Genomic DNA, 10,147 nt, shown 5'->3' with positions numbered 1-10,147 from the left:
TGGGAACCTCGTGACACTGGCGACAAAGCTGGCGACGAGTACCTACGGAGCGTCCCACGCCGCCGCGAGCGGCGAAACACCGCCCCTCGTTGCTGTCGCCATGCCGCTGTACGGAAGGCTCGAGCCGTTCGAGGGAGATGGGTCCGCCTGGCAAATTTACGAGGAGCAAGTCCACGTGTTCTTCCGGGCAAACGACACACCCGAGGTCAAACAGCGGGACATTTTCCTGGCCAGCTGCGGGACCCGCGTCTTCAGCCTCTTGCTCGACCTTCTGAAGCCAGCCACGCCGCACGTTAAGACGCTGGGTGAGCTGCTCGCCATACCGCGCTCGCATTTTAATCCAGCACCGTCCGCACTAATGGAGCGTTTCCGCTTCAACAACCGGAGCCGCCGGGAAGGAGAGACCCTCGGGCAATTCGTTGCTGCGCTACGAGGGTTAGCGAGTGCCTGCGCCTTCGGGGACCAACTGGACTCGCTGCTCCGGGACCGTTTCGTCTTCGGAATCAACAACCCCGCCACGCAGACGCGACTCCTGGAGCTTCCCGACCCGTCGCTGGACGACGCCGTGAAGGCAGCGCTGGCAATGGAAGCTGCCGCCAACGACGCCGGCGAGATTTCCCGTGTGACTGGATCACCGTCGGTGGAAGCGGCGGTCAACAAGTTCGCGACAAAGGGCAGTACCTGCGGTCGCTGTGGTGATGCCCACTCCCCTTCACAATGCCAGTTCTCTCAAGCACAATGCTTTACGTGCGGGAAAACTGGGCACCTGGCACGTGTATGCCGAAGGGGGAGGACAAACAGCAAGCAGCAGCCTGATTCAAGCCCAGGTACAACACAAGCCCGCGGCCAGGGTAGCCGTCGCAAGGGTATGCGGCGGAGGCATGCGGCAGCAAGCTCAAGTTCTTCCACGGCCAGGCTCGGCCATCGTGGCCGAGGACCCACCGATTTTCGACATGTGGCACACAGGCTTTGTACCGTCGTCTGTGCCGCCATACATGCTGACCGTCGAAATCTGCGGGCACCCCATTTCCATGGAGCTGGACACGGGGGCCAGCGTGTCTGTAATGGCTGGGAAGCTCTTCAAGCGGACTTTCCCCGGCGTGTCCGTCGAGGCTTCGGGCGTGATGCTGCGCAGCTACTCCGGGCAACTCTCCCAGGGCCAGGCACAGGTCAGCGTTCGTTTTGGCGACAAGAAGGCAACCCTTCCCCTTTACTTAACGAAGGGGTCGTCGCCGACGCTGCTTGGCCGCAACTGGATTCATGCATTGGGCGTTCGTCTGCCACAGTACCAGGAAGCCAGCCTGCATGTGGTGCAAGACGTCCCCAGCCTCCTGACCCAGTTCAAGTCCCTGTTCCAGCCAGGGGTGGGCACATTTGCCGGCACGTCGGCTGGCATCTATGTACCTGAGGGAGCCCGGCCACGTTTTTTCAAGCCTCGCCCACTGCCGTTCGCCCTGAAGGACGGGGTCACCCTGGAGCTGCAACGGTTGCAGGGAGAGGGCATCCTGGTGCCCGTAAAGACATCTGAATGGGCCGCTCCCATCGTGCCCGTCCTCAAGCGAGATGGCAGTGTCAGGATCTGCGGGGATTTCAAAGTTACCATCAACCCCGTCACTACCGTCGAGAAGTACCCGCTGCCCCGGATTGAAGATCTCTGGTCAGCATTGTCCGGTGGACATAAGTTTACCAAGCTCGACCTCAGAGATGCTTACGAGCAGCTGGTGCTCCATGATGCCTCCCGAAAGTATGTCACTATATCGACAACTTGGGGCTCTTTCAGTACACGTGCTTACCGTTTGGCGTGGCCTCAGCCCCAGCCATATTCCAGAGGGAGATGGACAACCTCTTCAGGGGCATGAGGCACGTGGCGGTGTACTTAGACGACATCCTGGTTACTGGCAGCGACGACGGGGACCACCTGCAGAACCTGCACAAGTCTTGGCACGACTACAGGACGCCGGCCTCAAGCTCAAGCTGGAAAAGTGTGTTTTCCTAGCCCCCAGCGTTGAGTACTTGGGACATATCATTTCCCAGGCAGGCCTAGCCCCGGCTCCCCGCAAAGTTGATGCGGTGCTCAAGGCACCTAAGCCCCAGAACAAGAAGGAGCTTCAGAGCTACCTGGGCCTCATCAACTTCTACAGGAGTTTTCTGCCGAACCTGTCGCAGCATCTACAGCCGCTCCATTTTCTGCTTCGAGATGGTGAGCAATGGGTCTGGAAGAAGGAGCAGGACCAGGCCTTCCAGCACAGCAAGGAGCTAATCACCAAGGCTCCAGTGCTGGTGCATTTCGATCCTGCTAAGCCTGTTGTCCTTACCGTAGATGCGTCGCCGTACGGTGCGGGAGCCGTCCTGGAACACCGGGACAAAGATGGCCAGGAACACCCTGTGTCGTTTGCTTGCCGACGGCTTCATGCTGCAGAGCAACGTTACAGCCAGCTGGACAAGGAAGGTTTGGCCCTCATGTTCGGTGTCGAACGCTTCCACCAGTACCTGTGGGGCCGGAAGTTCGAGGCGGTCACGGACCACAAGCCGCTGTTGGGGCTGCTGGGGCCCGACAAGGCAGTTCCTGTGCAAGCATCACCTCGAGTGGTACGCTGGCCCTTGAGGCTGGCGGCTTACACCTACCAGCTGGTTTACCGTCCGGGAAAGGACCTGGGACCTGCTGACGCCCTGAGCCGCCTGCCCCTGCCAGAGGTACCTGATGCTGTTCCAGAACCTGCTGAAGTGTTCATGCTGGAACACGCGTACCCGGAGGTGCTCTCCAGATCTGCGGTATCTGAAGCGACCAGCCGGGACCCAGTCCTGTCTCAGGTGGTCAAGGCGGTGTCCCGTGGAGAGGAATCGGTACAGCAGGCCTATAGCCACAAGGCCGCTGAGCTGAGCTTGCAGCAGGGCTGCCTACTGTGGGGTTCGAGGGTGGTGATCCCACAAAGTCTCCGGTCCAGGGTTCTGCAGTTGCTGCACGCGGGTCATCCAGGGATAGAAAAGACTAAGATGGTGGCCCGGTCCTATGTTTGGTGGCCTGGCCTGGACCAAGACATCGCGCATTTGGTGCAGAGCTGCCAAATCTGCCAGGAGAATCAGCGAGCCTCGCGTCGTGTGGAAATCACCCCCTGGCCGTTCCCACAGAGACCCTGGTCCCGCCTACATGTGGATTTTGGGGGACCCTTCAAGGGCCATTACTTCCTGGTGGTGGTGGACGCCTTTTCAAAGTGGGTGGAGGTTATACCCGTCACCACTCCATCAGCAGGCGCGACCATTGCAGCGCTACGACAGGTCTTCGCCGCCCAGGGGTTGTCAGATGTCATCGTGTCCGACAATGGTCCTGCTTTCGCCAGCGCAGAGTACCTGGCCTGGCTGACGAAAAACGGAATCCGCCGGATGATGGTTCCACCGTACCACCCTGCTTCAAATGGTGCAGCCGAGCGGGTGGTGCAAACCATCAAAGACAAGCTCAAGAAGAGCCAGACTGGGGATTTCCGGACGCAGATTGCCCGGATACTATTCCAGTACCGGACCACACCTCACGATGTCACTGGCCGTGCCCCCTGTGAGCTCCTGCTGGGTCGGATGGTCAAGACACCTTTGCACGTCTTGCATCCGGACCTCCGATCCACAGTGCTTTTGAAGCAGCTGAAGCAGAAGCTGGCTGCTGACCAAGGTTGCCGTCCCGGGCCTTTGCCAGAGTCGGGAGCTCCAGTTTTCGCCAGGAACTTCCGTCCTGGCCCACCCTGGTCTGCCGGACAGGTGGTGTCTCCTGCCAGCGCCTCATCGCTGCTCGTCCGCATGCCAGACGGGGCCATGTGGCACAGACACGGCGACCATGTCAGGCCTCGCCTCGGGACCTGGCCAGCACCCTCGACTGCTACTTCTGGGATCCAGCCCGCAGAAGGACTAGTGGCTGCACCAGTCGCTTCCAGCGGAGTACCACCCACCTCGGAGGCGGCAACCGTAGCCAGTGGTGCGGCACCCGTTGGACCGGTGTCGAGCCTAGCACCACTCACGAGGCCGGCCACTACGGACCCTCCGGATGGAGCGAGGCTGGCTCAGGCAGCACCCGGCGTTGCCACACCCGACCCATCAACACCGGGGCCCAGGAGGAGTACTCGACGGCGGAGGCCACCGGACCGTTACTCGCCTGGATAGCAGGCACCGTCGACCCGGCTAGGACAGCGGCAGAGCCTTATGCTCTGAAGTTGGACGTTTGGTTTTTATTTAACAAACTGGGGGTAAGGGGGTGTAGCAAGCATGTGCCGCCCCGTCGGACATAATCTTAGTTCCCCGCCAGGCTCGGTGGCCTGCTAAGCTCAGCAGGCAACGTTGGTCACCGCATCGCAATAAACACCGATGAGCACGGCAGCTCGCCGGTCAGTAATCATTCAGCACCACCACGCTGCGGAGCGTCCGTCTATCGGAGGGTGCCAGAAGCCCTTTCTTGTTCACGACCCGGGGTGGATTGTGACAAATCCCTGACAGACTCTTCTGCAATGCGCGGAACAAATGCCGCTTACGGAGAAATTCTCGGTGTTGCTCTTGCAATTCGATACGCCATCAGTGTTCCTGAGGAAGTGTACATATTGACGGACTCGCAACAGACGTGCCGGGCGTTCCTATCAGGACATGGCATCCCGAGAGCGGCTCACCAAATTCTCAAACAGATCCCGCAAAATGCACCAACCACACTTCCCCGCATCCACTTGCTCTGGACCCCTGGTCATACCTCGCTGCCGGGTAACGAACGCGCACATGCGGTTGCCCGAGAAATTTCCCTCCGGGCGGCTCGGCGTGCTAAGGCGACTAGTTCAGTGTGGGGGGGATCCCTTGCTCCGTTTCAAAGACATCCTACGTCATTATACATGCATTCTTCGCACCCACGCGACGAATGCAGTGGCATTACGCCTGTTACAAACCGCAACTTTTACAAATATTGTCTCTTTCAATGAATTCTACCCACACTGTTGTGCAGATCGTTGCCCTGGCTGTGGCAGCTCGCCCACAATCTTCCACTTCACGATTGAGTGCACTGCAAACCTCTTTCCTACCTTGCCACCTCTCCTTTACCCCCTATGCAACAAAGAGCTGTGGGACGATGCCCTCCGCTACGGACCTCGAGGTCCTCCGAGCTGTGATACAACGGGCTCGAAACAGTGCGGGAATCATCTTAAGGACCTGACTGAGGTTTCTCCTCCCACACTGCTCTCGTCGTTCACATAATAATAAACATGTTTTACAGTCCCTCTCCCGGACTCAAGCGGGGGAGGTAGTGGTAGCCACCGGAATGCCCTCCTTAGCTGCACAGTCACGCTGTAGACGCAGACGTATCGCAAAAGTTCTGATTTTGAATTTGAAAAGTGGGCTGTTCCCGATTGCAGTGCAATACCGGGACAACCCGTGGCACTGGAGAGGCAAGCCCCGTCCCAGCGCCGCCTTACAAAAATAGGATTAATATCGTAAGACCCATAACAGGGCCGTATCAGATATTAAGCTGATAAGAACAGATACTACACTTGATCTTAGCCGATAGGCCGAGAAGCGATGCCACGAGCAGCGTCGCGATGCAGCCCGCTTCAAACAAACCTAGAACACGGAGCCAGCGAGGTGCGCGATGGAACTACAGTTTTCAAATAACTGGCCAAACTTGACAATAAAAACAATGTCGTTAATTATATTCCTAATAAGTACGCAATACAACTTTTATTTTAAAGCGCAAGAAATGTTACTTACAACTTTTCCAATTTAAAACAACAATCTACGTACCATGCGTTTTAGTATGACAGCTGTTTAGGTTTGTGGCGCCATCCTGTGGCTACAACGATAACTGAGGCGTCTCGCTATGGTCACGTGGCTTTGTTTACATAGCGGCACGCATAGCGAGAATCCTGGAATCCCGTGGGCCCGCGCAAACTACGGCGCCACGGATCCATGGCCTGTAGAACGGAGCCTGTAGGGTAGGTATGATGCATTTGAATAGGCCAGTGTATCGTGCGTACAACAAAACAATGGGAAAACCGGGGACGCTTCTGCGATGACGCCATCAGTACTGCGCTGCGATCGACCGGCGTGCCTAGCGCGGGAAATTTAAACATGCTGTGCAAAACCCCACATGTATAAACTAAAACGGCCTCAAATCAATTGAAGTTAATATAACTCACAAAAAATGAATACTACAAACTGTTAGGATACATCAATAACGCCGACTAAGCTTGCACGTTTCCAACCACAGATCATGTCCTGTTCCTGATCGTATGCTCGGCATCTCGGTTGCAGAAGACTGTTGTGTACACGCGAAACCAAGCACGCGTGTTATCGCGTGCTGTCTGCGCATGCTCTCTGCCCGGCTATCTCTTATCGGGTAGCCCGTGCTGGTTTTAAAAGACCGCTCGCACGGGCCCACCGCGCGCAGTATGTAACCTGTTGGCTACCTGCCAAGTAACAGGAATAAACGTTCTTTCGACGCTACGTCTACGCCGCCCAGTTCTTGGATGCCAGACATGACATATTGGCGACGAGGGTGGGACGACCGCCGTACGGAATTCGCAGTGTGAAGAACCTGGCCTCTGTGTAAAAGCTTCCCGCCACGAAGATTTCCCTGCGGTGAAATTCCTGAAACTGGCATCACGGCAGCCGAAACTTCCAAGTGAGTCATGAGTCACATCGGCCACATTGAACCTTTCGACGAGACCACGAGTGACTGGCGCTCGTACGAGGAAAGGTTGAAAGCCTATCTTTTGGTCAACGATGTTCCAGCAGCAAAGAAGGTTCCTGCGTTCCTGAGTCTCATCGGCGCGAAGACCTACGCGCTGCTCAAGTCGCTGACGGCACCGGACGCACCGTCGTCACGAGATTTTGACAGTCTCCTGAAACTCCTGAGCGATCACCTGGCACCGCAGTCGTCTGTCATCGCAGAGCGTGCTAAATTTTACAAGCGGTCACAGCGAAGCGGTGAGTCCATTACCGAATTTGTCGCGGAACTTCGAAGGCTGGTGCAGAGTTGCGAATTTGGAAGTTTCTTGGATGAAGCGCTCCGGGACTGTTTCGTTTGCGGCCTGCTCCGCGAGGACATTCAGCGTGTGTTGTTCACGGAAGACAAAAAGCTAACCTTCCAAAAGGCCGTAGATAGAGCTCTTGCCATGGAAACTGCAACGATTAGCGCGGCGTTCACGCATAACAGCGCATCCCCGGCGTACGAAGTGAATAAGGTTCGAGGCGAAAAGCAGTCTGTGATGTCGGCAAGCTGCTTCCGTTGCGGGTCACCCAATCACTCTAGCGAAGCATGCCCTCATATCGGCGATACATGTTACAATTGTAACCGAAAAGGGCATATTCAACGCGCCTGCAGGAAAGGAAAGAAAGCTAGGGAGGCAAAGCTCCGGAAACGTGTGAAGATGCTCACGTCCGTCCGAAACGAGTCGTCTGTCTCACTTAAATCATTCAACGCAGACCCATTTACTGTACCCGTGAACGTTGACGGTGTCCTACTGACGATGGAGCTTGACACCGGCGCAGCCGTATCCGTCATATCATGGCGCGAATTCCAGAGGTTGTTTCCACGTAAGCGACTTCAGCCAGCATCGTTAAAGCTGCGCACGTATACTGGGGCCATAGTAAAACCGAAGGGTCTGGCGAAAGTCGTCGTGCGCCACAACGACCAGTGCGTGGAGCTTCCCCTGTACGTCGTGGACTCTACAGGACCGGCACTCCTCGGCAGAGAATGGTTGCAAGATATTCGTTTGGATTGGAAGAACCTAGTTTTTTTTAATCACCTTGGTCTCTCTCGAGAAATATCAAGGCACTGGCAAGAAAAGCTGGAAGCCATGCTAGAAAGCCATTCCGAACTTTTCAAGGATGAGCTAGGTACCATCACGGAAGAGCAGGCCGAGCTTGTCCTTCGCGAAGGGTCACAGCCGAAGTTTGTAAAGGCAAGAAGCGTTCCCTTTGCTCTGCAACGTGCAGTAGAAGCGGAACTTGTGAAAATGGAGAAGCTTGGCATCATAACGCCTGTTGCTACAAGCGAATACGCAACGCCCTTGGTACCGGTAGTGAAGAGGGATGGAAGCCTCCGACTGTGTGGCGATTATAAAACCACCGTCAATCCCTGTCTAGAAGTAGACCGCTACCCGCTACCTCGGATAGATGACCTTCTCGCAGCGCTTGCAGGAGGGGAGGAATTTTCGAAGATTGACCTGAGTAGGGCCTACCAGCAGGTAGTTATGGCGGAAGGCTCCCGGAAACTACTGACGATAAACACGCATAAGGGCTTGTATACTATGAACCGTCTGGCTTTCGGCATTTCGTCCGCCCCAAGCATATTTCAAAGAATTATGGACAACATGCTGAAAGGGTTGGAAGGAGTCAGTTGCTACCTTGACGACATCCTGGTCACAGGCAAGACCAAGCGAGAGCACTTCCGTAACTTGGAAGCCGTCTTGTCAAGATTGCAGGAACGCGGTGTGCGCATCCGGCGCGATAAGTGCTCGTTCTTTCAACGAGAGCTCCGTTATCTGGGCCACGTCATCAACGCCGAGGGTGTTTGCGCATCGCCTGAAAAGGTACTGGCACTACTAAATGCGCCTGCTCCAAAAGACAAGCAGCAACTGCAGTCATTCCTTGGGATGGTCAATTATTACGGCAAGTTTGTTCAGCGTCTCTCGACTTTGGCACAGCCGTTGTACAGGCTGCTAAAGCAAACAACGGAGTGGACGTGGGATGCGTCATGCCAGCTTGCTTTCACGGAGATAAAAGCAGCTATGGCTTCCCCTCCAGTTCTTGCCCATTATGATCCGAAGCGACCGCTTCAACTTGCCTGCGACGCATCTCAGTACGGTATAGGCGCAGTTCTTTCGCAGAAAATGATAAATGGATCAGTTCGACCGGTTGCCTACGCATCCCGCACCTTGTCAAGTGCCGAAAAGAACTAGTCAGATCGAGAAAGAAGCCCTTGCCCTCGTATTCGGCGTAAAGAAGTTTCACTTCTACGTCTACGGTAGGTTCTTCACGCTTGTGACTGACCATAAACCACTGCAAACAATTCTCGGCCCGAAAACAGGCATTCCCGCGATGGCAGCTGCCCGCATGCAGCGTTGGGCGCTGACGCTGTCAGCCTACAACTATGCTCTTGAATTCAAGAAATCTTCCGATAATGCGGAAGCAGACTGTTTATCGCGCTTGCCGCTCGACAGCAGCGAAAAGCAATCAGAAGAAGAAAGCGAAATTTTTTATTCGCTTCGTTTGGAAACGCTGCCTGTCACAGGCCAAGACATCGCTCGTGAAACGAGGCGTGATCCATTACTAAGCAAGGTACTGAACTTCACAAGTGCTGGCTGGCCGTCGCATGTCGCTGAGAAGGAGTTGAAACATTTCTTCGACAAGCGTTTGGAGCTCACAGTTCATCAAGGGTGTTTAATGTACGGCATGAGAGTAGTTGTGCCTTCAAAACACCGAGCCTTCTTGCTTGAGGAACTTCATCAGGGTCATCCCGGTATCGTAAGATGCAAAGAACTCGCGAGGAGCTACGTCTGGTGGCCTGGTATCGACGCGGACCTAGAGCAACACGTGAAGAAATGTGCAGAGTGTCAACAGCAACGGAACGAACCAGCACCGGCTCCGCTTCATCCATGGTCATGGCCGACTTCGCCGTGGCAAAGAGTTCACTTGGATTTTGCTGGACCCATGAAAGACAAAATGTTCCTTGTTGCTGTGGACGCACACTCAAAATGGCCGGAAGTTTATGTCATGCAGAGGACTACGGCGTACCACACAATTCAGTGTCTCCAAGACCTGTTCTCGCGTTTTGGCGTACCCGAGACCATCGTGACCGACAACGGACCACAGTTCGTTTCCGAAGAATTCAAGAGCTTCGTCAAAGGCTTCGGTGGTCGTCATATCGTGAGTGCAGCGTACCATCCAAGCACGAATGGCCTTGCGGAGAGATTTGTACAGACAATGAAATCTGCGTTGCGGAAAGGACGACCCCAAGACTCCTTGCAGGCAACCTTACAGACGTTCCTGGTGACGTACCGCAACACGCCGCATGCGACTACAAGAGAAACTCCAGCAAACCTTTTCATAGGTAGACGACTGCGCACGAGACTCGACGCAGTCAAGCCTTCTGTCGGGGGAAGAGTGGCTCAGCAACAGCTCTCCGATA

The 10,147-nt window shown here is 55.4% G+C and overlaps 1 non-coding gene across 1 annotated transcript; it reads right to left on the bottom strand.

The window, feature by feature from the left end:
* Positions 1–5,346: 5,346 nt before the first annotated feature.
* LOC126528644 (U2 spliceosomal RNA) lies at positions 5,347–5,537 on the bottom strand. Its single transcript, XR_011890315.1, has one exon. It is a non-coding gene; the product is annotated as a U2 spliceosomal RNA (small nuclear RNA).
* Positions 5,538–10,147: the final 4,610 nt, after the last annotated feature.

Source organism: Dermacentor andersoni, chromosome 9 (assembly GCF_023375885.2).
Source record: "Dermacentor andersoni chromosome 9, qqDerAnde1_hic_scaffold, whole genome shotgun sequence".
In the NCBI taxonomy this organism is placed as follows: domain Eukaryota; kingdom Metazoa; phylum Arthropoda; class Arachnida; order Ixodida; family Ixodidae; genus Dermacentor; species Dermacentor andersoni.
The sequence above is the reverse complement of the archived record's forward strand: the minus strand, read 5'-3'. Positions and strand labels throughout refer to the sequence as shown.